Genomic DNA, 22,927 nt, shown 5'->3' with positions numbered 1-22,927 from the left:
TTGTGGATTTGTTTTTGTGGTAACTAATTCACCCCCCTCCCCCTCGCCCCCCACCCTCTCAGTTACTCCATCTACATTTCTAACAATTGGTATCAGAGCTTTTGGTGCTTGCAGGAAAAGATTTCAAGGATCTAAGCTAAAGATCAGGATGTCTTGCAAGAGGGAAATTCCAAGACTTAACAGGGACAACTTCTCAGCATGGCAAGGTCTCATGAGACTTCATTTGGCTTCCATTGGTGATACAGGACTAAAGTACCTAGATGCAGAATATGTAGAACCTACTGGCACATTATCTATCAATGATATTGCTGAAAAGAAGACTAACAACAACATGACAATAGATATTACATCTGCCCTAAGCTATGAAGAATTTGATGAAATCAAGGACTGCAAATCTGCCAATGCAATGTAGAAAAAGCTAAAGGAAATCTATGGAGGTGATGACAATGTCAGGAGAACTAAAGTTGAAAGCCTAAGAGAATAGTTTGATTAGATGAGAATGAGAGAGGATGAGAACATTGCAAAATATGTTGAATAGATCAAAGAAAGTGTCAGTGCTATCAAAGCTTCTGGAGGTAAAATTGAGGATGAGATAGTTATAAGTAAAGTTCTTTGAACATTACTTCCTATCTATGCAATAAGAGTGTCTACAATTTAAGAAAGGAGATGTGAAGGAAATCATAACATAAATTTGGATGCCATTGTGGGAAGACTAACAACATTTGAACTAGATAATTTTGATAATTATGTTCCAGCCTCAATGAACATCGAATCAGCATTTGAAGCCAAGCTTTCACTCAAGGAGAAAGGGAAGAAAATCAAGAACATTCAATTATATAGTGAAGAAGAGTCAGAAGAAAGTTCTGACAGTGATCTTGAAGTAGTTGAAGCATTGCTTGTAAAGAAATATTCAAGAAGCACAGGTAAATATAAAGGTAAAGTTCCTTTAAAATGTCTCTCATGTGAGGAAATAGGTCATATTGTAGCTAGGTGCCCAAAAAAGAATAATAAGGATGAGAAGAAAGGTCACAAGTGCAATGACAAGAAAAACTTCAAAAGTCACAAATCTTTCAAGGACAAAGGTAATAAGACATGCTTTATGACTAAAGATTCTAAAGATTCAGATACTAGTGAAGATGAAATTGTTTACATTACTATTAAGGATGAATTTGATAATGATAATGAAGAATATGATGAGATGGAACTTATCTCTCATGTGAGTAAGAATGATACATGGATTATAGACAGTGGATGTTCACATCATATGATTGGTGATAAAGCAAAATTTGAAAAATTTGAAGACTATGATGGTGGTAGTGTAAGGTTTGGTAATAATGAACCTTGTTGTATAAAAGGCAGAGGAAGAATTTCTTTAACCAAAGAACTTGCATGTGATAATGCATATTGGGTTGAAGGACTAAAACACAATTTGTTAAGTGTTGTACATCTGATTAACATTGGATTCAAGGTGGAATTCATGCATGGCAAAGCAAGAGTGCTGGACAAAAAAGGAAAGCTGATTGGATCAGGTAAACAAACAAAAGGTAACTTTTTCTATCTTGAACTTGGTGAATGCTCATGCTTTATTGCTCAAGTTGAAAAAATTTGGTTATGGCATAAAAGGTTGTGTCATGTAAACTTTGACAATATGTTGAAGATAAGAAAATTTAGGAAATTTAGAGGCATTCCAAATTTAGGGAAACCTGATATTGGTCTATGTAAGAATTGTTAGATTGGTAAAATGGGAAAGACTAGTTTCAAAAGTAAAAACTATCAATTTGAAGATATATTGGAAATTGTGCATACTGATTTGTGTGAACCCATTCGAGAAGAAAGATATATTGGTGAAAAATTCTTTATTCTCTTTGTTGATGACTACTCTAGAATGATGACTGTCATGTACTTAAGAGAGAAATTAGAAGCATTTGAAAAGTTCAAATGGTATATAGCAAGAGTGGACAAGGAAATAGGGAAAAGATTGAAGTGCATGAGATCAGACAGAGGTGGTGAATTCATCTCAAATGAATTCAATAATTTTTGCATTGAAAGAGGAAACAAAAGGTAGGTATCAGCTTCCAGAACTCCCAAGAAAAATAGAATAGTAGAAAGGAGGAATAGATCCATCATGGATTGTGCAATAACTTTGGTGATTGTAAAGAACATTGCTATTAAATACTAGAAGGAAGCAATCAACACTGCAGTTCATACCTTGAACTGCGTACAATTGAAGAATGACTCACTCAAAACCCCCTATGAGTTATGGTATGGCTATGAACCTAATGTAAGCTACTTTAAAGTATTTGGAAGAAAATGTTACATTCTTAAAGAATCCAAAAAAGGAAAATTTGATGCTAAAGGTGATGAAGGAATATTCTTCTAAAAGCAAGGCATATAGATGTTTGAATTTGTCAACTTACAAGGTTATAGAAAGTGCACATGTGAAAGTTGACGAGTTTGTCAAAAAGATAGTAGAAGAAAGCAAGAAAGAACCTGCAGATTACAAAAGATTCATTTTTATTGACACATTACCAAATACATCTATCAACAAAAGGACAGTATCTATTGAGCCCAACATAGATACCAAGTTGGAAATAGTTCAAATCAAGTCACAAGGACCCGAGTCATAGACTGAAGCTACCGAGTCAATAACTACCAAGTCAGTAGCTACCAAGCTTGAGCAACCAGAACTAGAAGTTGAACCACAAGGAGATATCAATGCAAGTCATTCAAAAGGCAAGGAACTTGTGTTAGCCAAATATGTTAGGAGGCATCACACACTAGATAAGATCATTGGAGACAAATCTAGAGGTACCTTGACAAGAAGTAAGTTTAAAGGTACATGTTTACTTGATTTTGAACCTATAAGTGTCAAAGATGCATTGGAAAATGAAAGTTGGATTGAAACTATGAATGAAGCAATAAAGCAAATAGAAAAGAACAAAACCTAGATTCTTGTACCTAGGCCCAAGGAGAAGAAAGTGATTATAACTAAATAGGTATTTAGAAGTAAGTTAAATTAAGATGGACAGGTATCAAGGAACAAAGCTAGACTAGTGTGTAAAGGATATTCTCAAGAAGAAGGTGTAGATTATGGAGAGACTTTTGCTGCAGTTGCAAGGTTGGAAGGTCTTGGAACATTACTTGCTTATGTATCTCACAAAAGATTTAAAGTCTATCAAATGGATGTCAAGTCTACATTTCTCAATGGTATTCTTGATGAAGAAGTCTACATTGAGCAACCTGAAGGCTTCATTAATCTAGACAAGAAGGACATGGTTTGTAAGTTACACAAAGCTCTATATGGTCTTAAACAAGCCCCTAGAGCATGGTATGAAAGGTTACATAACTATCTTATTCAGATTGGTTTTTAAAGGACTAATGATAACAATAGTTTTTACATCAAGCAAGGACTGAATAACAAGATTGTTTTGGCAGAAATCTTTGTGGATGATACTTTGTGTTAGTTCCCAAAACCACAGATTGGAAATCCAAGAGCCTGCCACTTCTTCGATAGGACTTCTCAATCAGTTCTGGCCAACAAATGGGAATACTTCTTGATTCCCTTGCACTTCGGGCTCCACTACACCCAGGCAGGTAAACCTTTACCTTAACACTGACTGCTTGGTTCAAGGTTTTTCTATAGTGAATTAAAACTTTTGGAGTTCTTTGGCTAACAAAATCCTCAAACTCAATTAAAATGAAAATTGGATGTTGGATAATAGTTAAATGTTTTGAATTTGATGCTTGCAGGAGGAATATATAGATTTTCTGACTTCAATAAAAAGACCAGTGCCTTCGCTCATCCGGGCGATAGAGTCAACTTCAGAGAATTTTTACATACAACTTTATAATGTTTACTACACTTATACTGCCAACAATTTTGATAATCTAGATATGAAAAACCAATTATAATGCAATCTTAAATTAGTCCAGATTAAATTTTAACTCCATTGAAACAAACAGGACACAATTGTGGAAACAATTATATATTTCACAACACCTATGATGATAAAATTTAAAATGACTAATTGACCATGTCCACTTATCTGATAACAAAATCATATATAGAATTTTAAAATATAATTATGAAGGACGATTTGCCTGTAGTTTAAATCTCCATGCCATTAAAGGTAAACAAAAGATATTTTATTTTATTTAAAAATAAAATAATGGATTTTATTACAAAATCATAATATTTCCCTTATCTCTCCATACAATAAAAATATAAAATGCTTCTCCTAAAAGAATATGGATGTTCGGATGTGTGTTTTTTTTAATGTCTTTCCCTTCTCCAACTTTTCACATATTTATATCTTTCCTCATTTAAAGTTATGACTTTTCACAATGAAGAGTCATTTCTCTCTAAAAATAAATAATTTTCCTTTAAAACTAAATAACTTTTCTCCTTAAATAATTACATCATAACTCCCCTCTTAACATAGTAGAAAGGCCTTGATTTTACATAAATCAATATAGTTTTAAATTTATAATAATATTTCCCCTGACACATTCAGGTTTTGATTAAAATTGCGCATCACTTCTTCCTTATGTGAAATCCACGACATGGTAACTGGTAGATGAAATATTCTAAAACAATTGCTCCCATATTTGATTGATTCTGAGTTGTTATCTTTGTTTCATAATATAAATTTATTGCAAACTGTATATGCCTATGCATTAGCCATAGAATCTCTAGCATTTTATCGTATGGTCGACACACTATTTCAACTTCTGCAGGACATACATGTTATTCCTTCTGTCGAATGTCTTCTAGATTATTTATGACTTTGATGATTGGCAACACTTTTGTTCTGCACTTGGTTTGAGCTTCACATAATTCACCTTGGAATGCTCAACATATGGAAGTGAGAGATGACATCTAAACTGCATTAGTATAAAAAGTCGCAAAAGTTTCAATCTACCCACAGCACGAATCAACAATAAATCTAAAGTATTATCATCATGTTCTACCCTAGGTGCAAACACTTGCAATCTCAAGTTTTGCACTATCTTGAACTGATGGTTACATATCAACACACCAAAAAAAACCTTGTCTAACAATCCACTTCTCTTCCTCTTTGGCACCTCATGATTTGACCTTGTCAATATCTCATCTATAGACCCTTTCACATCAAAATTATTCTCAATGTCCCATTTTGGCTCTGCATCCCACTTTGAGTCTGTATCCCATCGAGCTTCTGCATCCTATATTGGTCTAGGGTTAGACACTGTAGAAAAGATGTCTTCCCGATCAAGAGTTACGAGATTTCCCCATGAACATCTTGAAGAATCATTTGTTGTGCTTTGTCTTGTCCATCCTTTATCTATTTGGGACTTTAGTCTTCGGGTTCTAGTAGGAATTGTAGATCCTTGCACTGTTATTACATCAAGATCTATTGATATTCAACTTGATCTCATCAAAATTGAATCTATACTTGATAAACTTGAGGCTCTTGGAAATCCTTCAATATTTGATTTTCTTCCAAACATATCAGATTGATTCTCTGATACATCAATTGCAAAACTAGATTTCCACCAGTAGTACCATTGCTTGTTGTTGGTTCTAGTACAAGGAGATATTCAAGTTCATAGTTGTACTTTGGCAAGAAAAATAATTTAAGAGCACTAGCTACAAAGTACCAAAATGCTTTAGGTACTTTTCTGAAAGCTCTAGAACATCACTCACGAAACCATAATATGCAACTGTAAGACTTGCATGAATGTCACCAGTTTCGACCAAATCAACTACAAAAACATCTATCACTGTTATACTGCCCTTTACAATAGCTAATGCAGTAGAGATAGGATCCCTAACCCCCATAATTGTTAGAACAAGGGAGTTATCAGAGCTTGCAGGAATAATTCCAATTGGGATAGTTCATTTCTTCTTTCGGACCATCTTTGTTAATCAAACCATTGAGAACCTGTCATTTGTTTATTGATATTTATGATACAGCTGCACTTTACTATCATATGATATCTCCAATGTATCTTAATATGGTGCAAGTTGGCTATCCAATACATGTTCTTTTATCCCTTCTTAGGTGCTGAAGGTTCCCATATTTTTTTTGTATATTATTGAAATGTATATATCATAATCAGTAAAAAATCTTCTCCACCATCATTTCTTAAATAGAGACTCTAAAAATTAGAGTTCCATCACTTTGTTTATAGGGAATGATGATGAATGTAGAGAATTCTAAGAGCAACTGAGTAAAGAATTTGGAATGTCTATGTTTGAAGAGATTAAATTCTTTGTTGGTCTTCAGATTCAACAGAGCAAGAATGCCAATATACATCACTCAATCAAAATATATCAAGGAGATACTCAAGAAGTTTGGCATGGAGGACTCTAAATTAGTTGGAACTCCTATGTGTATCAGAACAAAACTTACAAAGGATGATGATTCAAAAGAGGTAGATTAGACCTTATATATATCAATGATTGGAAAATTGCAATATGTTGTTCATACAAGGCTTGATATTGCCATAGCAGTCAGTATAGTAGCAAGATTCTCAGCTAGAATCATATGATGTCAGTAAAAAGGATCCTGAGATACTTGAAGGGAACTGAAGATTATGGATTATGGTATAAAATTGGAGGAAATTTGGATTTGAAAGTATTTACTAATGCTGATTGGGCAGGAAACATTGATGACAAAAAAAGTACAAGTGGAGGTGCATTCTTTCTTGGCAAAAGAATGGTGTCTTGGACAAGTAAAAACAAAAATTGTACATCCCAATCAACAACAGAGGCAAAATATGTTGTAGTAGAAGTGAACTGTTCTAACATTGTTTGGTTTAAACAATTGTTGGAAGGTATGAAGGTAGAGATTACAGAACTAGTTGTTAAGTTTTGTGATAATACAAGTGCAATTAACATCTCAAAGAATTAAGTGATGCATTCCAAAACCAAGCATATTGCTATAAAGTACCACTTTGTCAGAGAATTGGTGCAAGATAAGGAAATTAGATTGGAATATGTCCATACAAAGGAATAGATTGCTAACATATTCAATAAACCACTACCTAAGGATGTATTCTTGTATCTAAGAGGTAAATTACGAGTCATTCCCCTATCTAAAGCTCACTAAAATAAAGTTTTATTGATGCATCAATAGAAACTGAGTTGAAGATCTATTAGTTGATGCAGTAGAGTAATGAAGACATTGCATATGAATTAGTACTTGAGGTACATTGAAATTTATTTGAGTTGTGTTGTCTTTGGCATGTGTTGTCAAAGAGGGAGAGCTTACTGTCACTTCTTTTTGAAATTTGTAAAGAGGAAGAGTTTACTATTATATCTATCTTGAATCAGTCAGAGAGAGATTATAGTGAAAGAGGGAGAGTTTGCATAGAGGGAGAATCCTGTAGATAATTGAAGTTTGAGGTATAAAATCTAAGAGGGAGAAAACTTTCTATTAGAGAAAGTCTTATTCTCAAATTTCATTATGCTATGACATGTTGTGTTTCCATTAATGCCAAACAGGGAGATTGTTGGATACAATTATCCAATTGAGTGTTGTCTTTGATGTTACACAAATTTCATACCAATTATTTGTTAGTCCTTACCAAGCTTAGTTGGTTTTCAAGTAGATCTACAATGCCTACCAAGCAATTCTAGTCTTTACCTTCTATAGAAAATGTCTACCGAGCTCACTCAGTCATCAAAGGAAAATGTAGCAAAATATAGTTTCTACCAAGCTCTCAAGGTTAATGAAGGAAAATTCAGTGCTTACCAAGTTCACTTAGCAACCGAAGGATTTTTTAGAATTTGCAGTGTTAACCGAGTTCAAATGGTTAACATAGGAAATTATTTTTGAAGCAATATTTATCGAGTAGGGTTGGCCAGTGAAGGAATTTTTTAATTATGGTTTAATGCTTAATTGTTTTAAGTATTATTTCTAGTTGACTATGGTAATGATTATAGGTGATTGTAACTTTTAATTGAGCTGATTTGATAATTTGAATGGTATATATGAAAGGTCAAGTTGTGAATTCAAAGTGTATGGATTTGATGTGATATGAATGTGAAGGTGGACTAATTCTTGAGAGAGGAAATTTTGAAGGATGATTAGAGATCATTGAGGAGCAACAAAGCTATATCTAATCAAGGAGGATCTAATGGTGCAAAAAAAAAATCTATAATTAGCAATTTCAATGGCATCTTATTTAGGTCATTTCATTGTTACTTTCTAACCATTTTAGTAGTGATTCCAAAATCTCTTAACAGAGTTGGTTTAACAACCATTTTGTAAATCCTCTAACAAGGTGACAGTTCAGTTGAATTGTTGTAAAGACCTCTAACAAGGCCACTCCTAAGAGGGTGAATAAATCCTCTAATAGGGTCAAACCTAATAGTGTGTTTTGTAACCTTTAACAGGGTTAGCTCCTAATAGGGATCACTTCAAAAGAGTGAAAATCAGTAGCTAGTTACATTGGTGGTTTTTCCCACATTGGATTTCCACATTAAATCTAGTGTCTCTTGTGTTCATGCTTTTATTTTTATGATTGCAAGTTATCTCATGCATGCTAAGATCTGACTAAAAGTTAACATTCACTACATTAACCAAGTTGCAATATTCTATGAATGTTTACCAAGTGACAGTAGTAAGGAATCAATTTGACATCTAAGGGATCTGTGGATTTTTTTTTGTGGTAACTAATTCACCCCCCCCTCTCAGTTACTCCATCTACATTCCCAATAGTGATGAGCCTAAATTTGATGGTCAAACAACCATCAATGAAAAATCCCTAAAAATGACCCCCACTGGAAAAAAAATCTAGCCATCAGAAACATAGAGCTAGGTAAAGGGCCAATGCTGAAAAAAATTGGTGGCCAAGATTGCACATATGAAAAAAAAAGATAGTTTGTAGAAAAATTCTAGTCAATGGAAAAAAAATTGCCATTACCACTATCACAAAACACTATGAATCTTGCAAATGACCATGAAGAGGAAATACAACCAAAATTACATAGTGAAATCATTGGAAGAAAAAAAGGTCACTCCAAGATGGAATGAATACACACTGGACAAAGACTCATGCACAAACAAAAGAAGAACATCAACCCCCCATGGTACTTTATCATGAGTACTACATGTCCAATAAATCACAAGATATGGTGAATCCCAAGAATATAATAATCTGTATGAGTGTCCTTATATGGCACTACTTTAAGACCATGTTGAAGTTGATGAAAGATCAACCCCACAACTCCCAAGAATCACCTGCATGCAAACACCTACCACGAAAAGAGAGAAGCAAAAGTTATGGAGGCTAAATTTGCTAGATCCATAGATGAGACATCCTTAATGAGAAAAAAGAGAGATTTCTATTATCAAAAGTGAATTAATTTCAGTTCTCAATTAATACAATGAGAGATCATCCTTATAAAAGAGATCGAAACCCCAAAAAGGTCTAACCTAGTTTGCATCAAAATAATTAATAAAAAAATTAATTATTAGATGTCTAAAGTTTAGCTTAAGCAACTAGAGTTAACTAGGAAATATCTAATTACTCTAACAGTAGTGAGTTCTTGTGGGGGTAATCGTAGTTTAATGAGCTAAATAAAGACATCACTGGCCTTATTTGTAATGAATAGAAGTAAGGTGCAAGCACATATGGACATCTTAATCTAACATAAAGAAATTGCAAGGTGGAAGCAAATGGCTTGATCACATTCACTCATTTCCAAAGAAGGTCTTCTTTCATACGCTTAAATTCTAGCATTCAACCAGAGATTCATGAAAACCATGGTGATGTAAGGGGATTATGAGTATGGATAAAGTACTTTAGCCTTAGGGGCTTGGTATGATTTCTATGCTATTTTTCAGATTTGATCTTTATCTCTTCATATTTAAAAAATATTTACATGCACACTTATATGTTAGGGTTTTTCTTATACATTAAGATTTTGAGCATTTCTTAGCTCTTTACATTCTAGTTCTGCATTCTAGAATTCAAGAGTACTACATACAAACAATTTTCTTTTATAATGGGTATTGTGGAGTTAGAGATCAAAACAATGGGTGGTTGACTAAGGACAACCCCTATTTTCAAAATTATGAATTTAGATCTAGAAATATATTATTAGGATCTATCTATAGGGCTGAGGTCGACTGTAATTGTCACCTCTAGGAACAAAGTCATTGGAGTGAACATATACATATATAGGTTTACCAAGTTTACATTCACCTAGAAATCTAGACACTTTCTAGGGTTTTATGGGTTTTTTTTAATTACATATATCTAGTCAAATTTCCTCTTGTAGTTTTTGATTGTCATTTTTTTGAGTGAACAAGTGCCTTTTGCTATCTCTTTTCAAGGTGATACATCTTCCCTCTTTTCATTTAGTATGTCAAATCTGATTTATTATTTCATTCAAATATTATATGTGTTAAGATATGTTAACCTTGGGTAAATTGATCAATTAATTCATTTTAGTCACATTTCAAATCATAAAGTTAATAAGCATTACATGAAAGAGAATTTTCCTGCATGCTTCCTTGGTATAATGCAACCTTAGTATTTTGATCCCTTTATCTCATTTGGATTTCTCTAGTCTAACTTATAATATATTGAGATTTATGTTTGGAAGCGCTTCTTTCTCTTGTATTGAATGACTTAGAGTTAAAGTGTTTAGCTAATGAACTTATCTCATCTATTTTATACATGCTAAAAATGAACATCAAATGATATATAAGTAACCTACAAAATAAACATGAAGTTTTTTTGGAGGAACTAGGTCTCCTAGGATGACCTATTCCTCGGACTAGGTTACCTAGCCCAATGATATGGTTTATGCACTTTTAGACGATTCAAATTACAAACTATTTGCAAGATCTTGAACTTTCGAGATTTGTTCCAATGTAGGTGCCACCTATTACTATGCATATACAAGAGAGGAATTATTATGTAGAGAGGGACTTTCTTTAGTTAAACCTTGGTTGAGGAATACATATTTTAAATGAAATAAAGTATTCTTGAAAGGAAAGTTTTTTGATAGGAAATAGAAGCTAGATCTAAATTAATTAATTTCCTTGTACCATGATGGCATAATGTTTCTTTGTCCATACAAAACCCTTAAATCATGAAAGAGAAAACCTTTAACAATAGATGTTGTAGTTTTCTAAAATTCCAAAGAGAGAGAGAGAGAGAGAGAGAGAGAGAGAGAGAGAGAGAGAGAGAGAGAGAGAGAGAGAGAGAGAGAGAGAGAGAGAGAGAGTTGAACCAAATACTTTATTGATTAAACATATAAATACATAAATATTTAGATTTATTCTTATGCAAATACCTCATTCTGATAGTGGAATCCTTTACTTGGAATTCAATTATTGAAATAAAATTAATCCTCGAAGAATATCTTAAAATTATTGAAATCTACCTTAGAATGCTTGTGATAAAAATTTGCAGGATAGAACTTGAATTTTTATGATGTCATAATTATTCAAAAGATGAGAGATGGGATTTTAATATCCCCCTCACAATATTTTAGAGCTAAAAAATCTAAGGAAGATGATAACATTTTAGATTTCCTACTTAACCATTAAGAAAAGCCCACAATTAAGGTTTTGGTGAAAATCTTAGGGAATAGGTCACCCTAAACAACATATTCCACCAAGAAATCTCAAACTTTGGTATACAAATAGAGGTTGTGGAGAAGATCTTAGATTGATAAATGGTATAGGAATAGTGTGTCAAAAATCAATGTAGGAGACCTCACATGGTAAAGTGGAGCCTAGATGAGCATCTAATTATAGGTATTTAAATTTAGAATGGTACATTTAGCCTCCAAATTAATGGAATCATGAACCACTTCACACTCATGGTAACATATAAGAAAAAGAGAGAAATATGTACGATAAAGGGAAAAACTATAAATAGATACTTCATATCAATATGTTTAAGGACACAAGCCTTCAAACCAAGGATCTTAACTTTTTGAACCATTTGCAAGGATACATAAAAAAAAAACAAAAAAAAAAGTCTAAATCTTACTGAGACTCCAATTCAATGAGTTGAATATGAATTAGTGAAAAAAAATTCTCAACCACTAGTATCATGCTTGAAATGTGATTTCAAAAGAATAAGTGATCACATGAAAAGAGTGGATGTACACAATATAAGACAAAACTCCTTAATCCAATCAATTAGACAAGTATTTTATCCTATAAGATAATGAAGAATAGAAAAGAACAACCATGGATAATATAGACAGTCCATTTGTGTTGGGCTAGGTGAGCCATGATAGAGTATGGTACAAAGAGAGTTTTGGTCTATAAGTTTAGTCAACTCATAAATTCTATTAAATGAATGGGTTAAATGGTATAGAAATTTGGGTCATATAAAATAATGGAGAATAGAAAAGAACAACCATGGATAATATAGATAGTCCATTTGTGTTGGGCTAGGTGAGCCATGATAGAGTATGATACAAAGAGAGTTTTGGTCTATAATTTTAGTCAACTCATAAATTATATTGAATGAATGGGTTAAATGGTATATAAATTTTGGGTTATGCTAGTTAACCCTTAGATATTATGCAATGGAGGGGTCAAATGTTCTAACAATTTGTGTTATTCTAGTCAAACTATAATGTTTGTGAAAAGGATATGTCGAGTGGTCTAGTAATACTAGTCAACCAAATGTGTAAATGAGAGTCACCTAGTTATAGAATATTCTATTATGCTAGTAGACTCAAAGTTTTCAACTAGGGTACTTGTAGCCATGTTTGAAAAATAAAGGTAATATTAAAAATATTAGCATCTTAAGAAAAAGAAAAATAACAAAGAAAAGGTATACATTATCAATAAAATGGATATGTTGATCTGTAAGTCATGTTTTGAATTAGTTTCAAATACTTAGTCACTTCATAGGCATAGTTAAAAAGTATGTGCTGAGCATTCAAAATTTGAGTGACAACATGAGTTTTAGTCATGATCGAGCTACATGATATTCAAGTGCGAAGTAAACCAATTTTGATATATATTTGAAATGATACAAATAATGAGGTAAACTATAAGAATTTGGTATAGCTCTAATACCATGTAAGAATTTGGTATAGTTCTGATACCATGTAAGAATTTTCCTAAGGAAATAATTCAACACCGAGACCAAGAAGCTCAATAGATAGCACAAGAGAGACTAATGATGATCAAAATGATAATGGATATTAGATAATTGGATAATTGGATATCAGATGATTAGATATTAGATAATAGGAAAATTGGATAGTTGGATAGTTGGATGAATACAATATAGAAGTGCCTATATATAAAGGCATCTAGAATGACTAGGAGTTAGCAAAGAGATAAACATCACAACTAAGCACATGTCCACCAAGAGTGGATTATCCTCCATTGAGCATAGGAGTTTGTGTGATGATGAGAGGATAAATTTACATAGGTGTATCTCGTAAAGAGATGTTTTAGACACCATGTGCTTAAATAAGTTCTTAACTCTTGTGTTATCAACAAGACATCTCATATGACTATACATACTCCTAGGTGTCTACATGACAAATAATATGCTAATGCAATAACCTAAGTAAAGTTAAGAAAAGTGTAAATAGTAATTAATTATTTACACTAACACCTCCCCCTTAAGTGAAACTTAGGGAAATGCACATAAGCTTACAAAAGCTAGAGGAAAATGCATGATGGGTTCCAACTACTAGGCCATGTTAGGTACCCATGGATAAATGCAATTCTCTACATACAATGCAATGCAATGCAATCTCTCTAAAAATAGAAAAAGAGGGAAAAGCTCATGGGAAAAACCCTCCTCCAAAAAGAGAGATGAAGAAATACAAGATGCATGCAAGGATGGAGTAATCAAGACCCCTATAGTATGACATACAAGCATGTACAAGAATATATTCCTCCCATATTGAATAATCTCCTGCAAGGATGTCATGAAGACAAAAGAGTATCCAATTCCTTCAAACAACATTTATCCATTTAGCAAGAAGATACACCAAGTATAGGTGCAAGTATACTTCCCATTGTGGATAGGAAGATGGATGAGGAATCCATATGTAGTATGCTATGGATGTTACCTCTAAAGTCTTCTCATATGTTGACAAGTCCTTGATGAATGTAGATGCCACAAGCCAATCTACTGGATGACCAAAAGAAGGTGGAAAACAAGGTAACATGTCCATGTATGAAAGTGAATCAAACTCTAAAGACAAAAAGTCATCCTTATAGGAAGATATGGGAACTAAATGATGTTCCTTGATGATTGAAAAAGTTGCATCATGAAAACTAAATGATGTTCCTCGTAGGAAGAAGTGGTGTCGTAGGTGTAGTAAAGAATGCTCTGCAACTAGTAGGAAGAATCCTCAAAAGATATGATGTCTAAGGAAACTAGAATACAATCTACAAATACTGATATATGTCCCTTGAAGTAAAAGAGTCCTCCTCCAACTACTGAAAAGAAGTGTCCATGAAAATCATGTCATTCTCAAAAGAAAGATCAAGTGGTTGAGGGTTAGAGTTTTTTCTCGCAAAGAGTGAAGAAGAATTATCCTCAACAAAGAGAAGATGGATGTCATCAATAATGTTTCCCACATCTTCAATGTAAGACTCTACAAACAACATTGTAATGTCTGGAAGGAAGTAATCCCATGAAGCTAAAATAGGAAGACATGGTGTTTTCTGCTACACTGAATCAACATAATTTATGACTGGAACTAGATTAGTAGAAGTAATAGGAGCATCAGGAGGTATGATCTCAATTGGAGTTTTAAGTATTGTAACTAAAATGATTGGAGGTAGAATTTCCTATGGGAATGGAGGGACTTATGGATCTCCATATGCTTTCTAAAGACACATCCAAAGTTCATAAGGATTGCTTTCCTTTCTAAGGACAACAAAACAATCCATACTAATATTTATAAAAATAGCTTGAAAAATCATTCTAAGAACCATCCGAGTAGTAGAAGAAGATAGTTCTTTGGAACATAGATAAGGAAATACTTCCTTATGTTCTCTTAGATGATCAATCATCAAAGCACTTCATTTTTGATAGTTCCTTTTTCTCAATTTAAATCTTAAACCAAACTAACACTTTTGACATGACTCCATGAGATCAAATAATGTATGCACCTCCAAAATGCGAAAAAAAATCAAGGAAACTCCCCCTATTGTATGATTTGGGAACTTTATACTTAGTGTGATCACAATGGGCCACTTACCAATTTAGGGTGTAAGTGGACTTTTGATTTTGATAGGTACAACAAAAAATATGAAGCTATAGTAGACTCAACAAGATAAGACACACAAGAGCTCTCAAGGATCTAATTAATTATAATTTCCAATATGCCAAAATGAGACCAAAATTTGAAAGTACTATGTCTACTCAAAATTACTCCAAACTGATACCAGATTTAAAAAGTAGACAAAAAATTATGCACTCTTAGAAAAAAAAATAGCACCTGAATATGTGTCTAGATGAGCCTGAACTAAGCCTTTGAAGTTACAAAATCAAGATTTGTGATTTGTAGAAAAATTTAGGAACATAGATCTCAAACAACCTCTGTAATTATTTTTCCTAAATCACCACCGTCACACCTCTAAAAATGAAATGACTTTGGATTTCACCTTAGATGTTTGATTTTGATGAAACAAAATTTGATTTAGAGGCTTTTTGACCTCCTCTATATGATGCAAACCTTTGATTTGCACCAACAAGCTCCAATCTTGACTTGGAAAAAAAATCTCTCCAATGGCTATGTAATGAAACTCCTATGGCTCTGATACCATGTAAGAATTTGGTATAGCTCTAATACCATGTAAGAATTTGGTATAGTTCTAATACCATGTAAGAATTTTCCTAAGGAAATAATTCAACACCAAGACCAAGAAGCTCAATAGATAGCACAAGGGAGACTAATGATGATCAAAATGATAATGGATATCAGATAATTGGATAATTGGATATTAGATGATTGGATATGAGATAATTGGATAATTTGATAGTTACATAGTTGGATGAATGCATCATAAAAGTGTCTTTATGTAAAGGCATCTAGAATGATTAGGAGCTAGCAAAGAGATAAACATTACAACTAAGAACATGTCCACCAATAGTGGATTATCCTCCATTGAGCATAGGGGTTTGTGCAATGATGAGAGGATAAGTTTACATAGGTGTATCTCGTAAAGAGATGTTGTAGACACCATGTGCTTAAATAAGTTGCTAACTCCTATGTTGCCAACAAGATAACTCATATGACTGTGCATACTCGTAGGTATCTACATGACAACTAATATGATAATGCATTAACCTCAGTAAACTTAAGTAAAGTGTAAATAGTAATTAATTATTTGCACTAACATAAACCATTTTGGAAAACTTCTATACATGATTTAATAATTTGAGAGATAGTATAGCAGCTAATCACACATTTTGTTAGAGATCATTGATCCTTATACAAGGCAATTATCTAATTAGAAAAAGGGAATGGTTAAGAAGAAAAAGGGATGAATCTATATCATTGATCTTGACCAAGAAGGTTCATTAGTTTTTTATTTAAGGAAGGTAAAACCTTAAATTATATATGAATGAGTAAGAGATGTGAATGGAGACAAAGTGATAACAAAGGAGGCTATGTTTGATAGAGACTAGATAGTGCAACCGAGTAGAGCAGTGAAGGATATAACAAAGTTATCATATAGGAGATCAAATTTAAATTGGAACGAGATGATCCATAATCTAAAATAAGAGTGCTAACTAAAGGATTTGGTACTAATAAATTCTAGCATGTAAATCAGGGTAAATTTCCTAATAAAGTGGTCCTAATAGGCCTATGTAAATCTCTTAACAAAGTGTTTACTTAATTGCTAATTTTAATCGAGTAGACTGTATAAGTTTTGTATGCTCTTAGTAGGGAAGACCTCTCATAGGTTAGATCATCATAAGTGATCAAACATTGTAGCCTTAATAGGCACACTTTATTGCTATAGTTTTGAAGATTTGTAGGTGTTATCCCCACCCTAGTTTTACCTTCACATTGAGGGTTTTTGGGTACAACCAAATCTTATGTGTTATGTTTCTACATTTACTTTAATTTTATTTCTACGATAAATAGTTTGATCTACTTGAGCATTAAAATTTATGGATATATGGTTCATAATCTAGATATGCCATGGATTAGCAATAAATGCATTTAATTTTTTGTTTGTGAAGAAGTGAAATTCTTACAAGCAATTAACTAGATATGGTAAATCAATTGCTACTTCCAAATCAAGAATTGAATAGGAAAGACATACAAATTTCAAATCTAAGTTCATAGAATGGTCAACTAAGGAATGAGTTAAGATCTAAAAAGGAATTCATTGAGAGGATGAAAAAACCTAGTGAAGTTGTGAGACACTTTTAAGAACCGATGAGATCATCAAAGACACCTAGTGATACCTTTGGACTAAGATATACCAAGCACTCATCATCTAGTGAGGAAGGAGAATCTTTAAAAAGTGGAGAACAAAGGAATGCAAAGCCGAAGCACAAAAAACCTTCATGCCATCATTGTGGGCAACTTGGACATACAAAAAATATCAAGAGAAGCAAGAATTGTATGAAAAATCCTAAAACAAAATTCAATGGATAGTATTTTAATTGCAAGAAGAAAGGATATCAAGCACATGAAAGTAGGTCAAAGGCTAGCAATACACTAGTTGCACCTATATTTTAAGGATATTGCTACAATTGCAATAAGTATGGACATAGAGCTCAAGAATGCAAATCCAAGGCAAAACCTAGTTGGACAACTAAGAATCAAGGTAATACAATCATACAAGGTGACATCTATAATTGGTTTTACAATAAAAGGTACATTTTTCATTACTATGGTGAATATGAACTTATTTCATAGGAAAATCCAAGAGTTGCATTAATGGAAGTTTGGTTTGTTACATTTGTTATAAGATTGGTCATTTGAATAGAAACTATAAAACTAGAGCATCAACACCAAACAATGAACACAACAAAGGTAAAGGCAAAGTTGATGTAGAGAAAAAAAGAACTAGATGAATCAAACTTGGGAAAATAAGGTAGAAGCTGGTAGTAGTGGAAATGGTGAAGATAAGGTCACCTAATCCAATGATTTCACGTGATCACACCACTTCAAACTAAGAAAAGAAGGTATGTGAGGAATTGTATATTTGAATGCTACATTATACACTAGTTACTTAAAAAAAAAGTGTTGAAGTCCATATCTACATAAATTTAGATACATTAGGATGAATTTGAGGAAAGAACGAAGAAAAATAATTCATATGCACAATTTGTTAGAAATTTGTTCAGCACTCCCCTCGTGATTTGTGACAAGGGCTTAACCACCCCTTGTATACTATAATTTGAGTGGTTGTATCAAGCATTGAAAGATTAGTCAGAGACTATGAGTTGAGAGAAGCTACAATAAGTTGTGTGAAAATGGAGTATTGAAGGTTGAGCATTGACATGTTGTCGATAAAGGGTTAGTCTGTGCCCTAGATTTTCTTTGAGATTTCAAAATTGAATGGAACAAGATAGTTTTTAGCTAGACTCATGACACACATTTATGTTTAGAGAATGGACCAGTGAAGATAACCAAGGAGGTCATCTATCGATTCATTGAATGCCCTACACTAGATGGCAAGAGGGCTATGTATTGCCTAAGCAAGGAGGTCATCAAGGATAATACAATGGTTGTGTGGAACAAATAGGGAATGAACATTTCCATGATTATAGACCTAGAGATTGAATATGAAGTTTAGGTATTACCACATAAATTCTATCAGTCAAGTAGATTGGATAGCGTACCCTATATGGAAGTTGACCAATCATGGAAGATAATCAAGAAAGATGATACATATGACTTGGTGGAGCTTCAACTAACTGAATTGGTAGAAAATATATCATAAATAAAGAAGGAAAATAATAAAATGTGTAATTTTGGTTCCTTGATGATTTATATATTCTTTTATGTTCAAAATAATTTTCCTACTTTGGAGATGTTGTCTGGAGCCAAGACTAACCTTTTACATAGTAGAGAAGTGATTTTTTTTAAGGAATTAGGAGAAAATTTTGATAATGTGATGAGTAATTATTTTGATAAATTTAAACAAAATATGATGAAGAGAAGCAAGATTCCAGTATCAATAGTTAAACAATATTATAATGATTTTTGTTTTCTTATTGATAATAATTATACCTATGTACAAAATGTAACATTAAGGGTAGCATGGTTGAGGCCATTTCCCTATGAGGTAAATATTGATTAAGAAAATATGAAAAAGACAAGACACAAATTACTATTAGCTTAAATACTATTACCTTAGAAAGGAAAATAAAAAAATTGTGATTTTTTTTGAGAAAACTTTAGGGCAATGTGAAGAGAAGAATACACCTTTATAAATAACACAAGGTTAGGGAGAAAACCAATCAAATGAAGAAAAATAAAGTGAATATGAAGAATAAGTTTTAAAAAAGAAAGGAAAGGAGATAGTGGTAGCTAGACAATAGGTAAAGAAACAAAAACAAGACAATAGGTAAAGAAACAAAAACACATTATTGTTGCCAAACCCACTGTAAAGGAGAGTTTGAAAAATCTTACATTTCCTAGTATTAGATCAAGAACCAAGGCCACTACAACTGTAGCTATGGAAAATCCACCAAAGAACAAAGAACAAGTAAAAGGAGCAAGCTCATGAAAAAGAAAGAAAATACAAGAAAGGATTGAGCTAAGTCAACCTAGTAGGAAGTCAAAGAGGAGGCTAATATTGCAGAAAGAACATGAAGATGAAGAAGAGATTGATTTTGATGATGCCATCCAATTCAAGGTGGATGTACATAAGCATCTAATTAACGTGGATGAAATTTGTGAGAATATCAAAATCATTGCAGGTTTGGCAAGATTGAAATTTATTAAGTTTGAAAATTTGTCTAAAAATGATAAAGTTAAAAACAGAAGAGGCTATATTGGAGATGATGGGAATTTTCAAATGACCCCATTAGAAATTGGAAACCTCATATTTGAGGAATTTTTTAATAAAGTTAATGAATGTTGACATAATTCTATGTCAATAGAAAATAAAAAAAGAGAAGGCACTTTAACAAAAGTGATGCCTGATTTGACATCCAAACAAATAATATAGTTCACAAAAAAATACAAGAATAGATTTGTTCCAAAATATAGATAACAAAGAATATTTTGATGATCCTAACAATTTAGAAGAGGAAATAATGAAGAAGGTTGAGGTGAGTGAACAACAAGATGTTGTCAAAATTGAATACATTCATGAAGATACACAATTGAATGTCAATGTTTTGATAGAAGAAGAGCTTAATAGTGAAGCCATCACTTAGGTAACTTCTAACTCACCTCTTCCATTTACCAATCATATTATTATACAAATTCTAGATTATCCAAGCATTAGTACAATTAATGAGTGTAGATATTTCTCTACAAGCTAAAGGCAAAAAGGTTGACACACTTGAACCACAAGTGATTTTTATTCAATCTGAGACAATTTTAGTAGGTATTAACAATAAGGGTGAATAGAGACCAAGCACTGATGTCTCCACTCTGTAGCTAACATTTCTAAGTTGTAGCACCCCATGGAAGAAATCATTGAAGAAGAGGGAAAAGTCTCCCAATAAATCTGTTACATTAGATGACATAATTGTGCTTCCAAAATATGATCTTGAAAATATTGATTTTGAGCAAATGTAGATTTTGCAAAATTTATTGAAGAGGAAGTCCAAGAAAGAATAGATGAAAAAAGAACATCAACAAAAGTAGGTATTACATGAGATTAAGGATATTTTTGTTGATACATTTGACATTTAAGATATTCATGAAGATGCATTTAAAATAAATCAGCTAATTTATTGTTGAAACAATAATGATGATATAGAGTCTAATGAAAAATTAATAAAATGGTCTGAAAAGAATTTTTTGGAGAAAGTTGCAATAGAGATAGCAATAAAATAGGTTGAACTCTCTAATCTTGTAAAGGATTTAAAAGAAGTTATAATGAATGTTCATTATTAATACAGGAAGTTATGTGATGTAGAATCCTTTACACAAGATAATAAACAATTATTTGGTAGGCTTCAAGTAGAGTTGCAATCTACAGGACTTTCGTTGAGCATGGATGCAAGTTCTAGCTCTATTCATTTTAATATATTGACTTATAACCAAGGGAAGTTATTTAATTTGATGGCTAAAGATGGCCAAATAAGAGCCAAATTGATTTCTATTCAATCAATGCTCATAGCTCATTTGGAGGTCATGTAGAAGGAACTAAAGACTACAAAATATTTAGTGCAGAGAGATCCTCACCTCTCCTTTTCTGATAGTCTAATTACACTAACTACCAAGGTAGAAATAAAAATTCATATTTTGGAATTTTTTAGATCTAGCTGGGACAATTCTCTACCCATAATCCTCTAGATTCATAAACTATTTTTGGAGAAGTACAATTCAACCCCAACACCTCGACAAACAAAGTGACAAAAACAAGCAATAAATAAAGGATGGATTAGTAAAGAGGGGAATAAGATTGAAGTAAAAAATAATGAACTTAGATAGCATCTTTGATAGAAGATAAAGGAGCAAGGTATACCATTAAATTTTTATTTTAGAATATGTTAAAAGTCATGTACATATGTTGCATATATTTAAGTCTTTATGAAGACTGAGCCATAGTCAAAGGGGAAGTACAATTTTATATTTTTGGATGTAATGCCAAGACTTGAAAAAGTTTTTTTGATAGTAATGTCAAAGGGGGAGATTGTTGATCTCTAAGTCGTGTTGCCAATTAGTGTTAAACACTTAGTCATTTTATAGGCAGAATTGGTTGGTCATCACTGTGATTGAGCCATACAATGAAGGGTGAGAAAGTATTTGGTTTTTAAGTACTCCAACATATACTAACTAAGATAGAACCCATTGGAGATCAAGCTAAATGGATAGTTCATTCTCAGTTATACAATATGTGCCAAGCATTCAAAAGTTTAGTGACACTGGTTTGAGTTTTAGTCACAACTGAGCATCAGGATATTCAAGTGTTGACTAAACCAATTTTGATGTATATGTTTGAAATAGCATAAACAACGAGGTAAACAATTGTGGCTGACTTGCATACACAATGTAATAATTGTAGAGACAACTGAGGAGGTAATCATGCATTTTTTCAAAGATCATTGATCTTCATGCAAGGTGATTATCCAATCAAAAAAAGGAAACAGTTAAGAGAAAAAAGAGATGAATCTAGATCATTGATCTTGATCTAGAAGGTTCATTAGTTATTTATTCAAGGAAGGGTAAAACTTTAAATTAGATATGAATGAGTAAGAGATGTGAAGAGAGACATAATGATAATGAAGGAAGCTATGTTTGATAGAAAGCAGATAGTGAAACCAAGCAGAGTAGTGAAGGATAGAACATACTTATCAGATAGGAGATGAAATTGGAAAGAGAAGATTCATAATCTAGCATCAAAGTGCTAACTGAAGTATCAATTACTAATACATTCTAGTAAGTGAATGAAGGTAAATCTCTTAACTTAGTGGTCCTAATAGGCCTATGAAAATCACCTAGCCAAGTTCTTACTTAGTTGTAAGTTTCAAATGCTTTAATCGGGTAGATTGTATAAGTCTTGTATTCTCTTAGAACACCAAATCCCTCATAGGGTAGATCACCATAAGTGATCAAACATTGTAGCCTTAATTGACACAATTTATTGCTGCAGTAGTGAATATTTGTGGGTGTCACCCCCACCCCAATTTTACCTTCCCCTTGGAGGGTTTCTAGTTAACCAAATATTATGTGTTATATGTTCACATTTACTTTAATTTTATAGATATGATAAATAGTTAGATCTATTTCAGCATTGTATTTTATGGTTATATGGTTCATGATCTAGATATGAGATGG

The 22,927-nt window shown here is 32.6% G+C and overlaps 1 pseudogene; it reads right to left on the bottom strand.

Annotated features, from left to right (window-relative positions):
* Nucleotides 1–4,779: 4,779 nt before the first annotated feature.
* Nucleotides 4,780–22,927, bottom strand: part of LOC149554384 (sphingoid long-chain bases kinase 1-like) — a 103,686-nt pseudogene continuing 85,538 nt past the window's right edge.

The sequence above is a fragment of the Cupressus sempervirens genome, chromosome 5 (assembly GCF_028749045.1).
Source record: "Cupressus sempervirens isolate cs-2001-9-10 chromosome 5, ASM2874904v1, whole genome shotgun sequence".
In the NCBI taxonomy this organism is placed as follows: Eukaryota; Viridiplantae; Streptophyta; class Pinopsida; order Cupressales; family Cupressaceae; genus Cupressus; species Cupressus sempervirens.
Note: the sequence above shows the minus strand (reverse complement) of the source record. Positions and strands in the feature narration are given on the sequence as shown.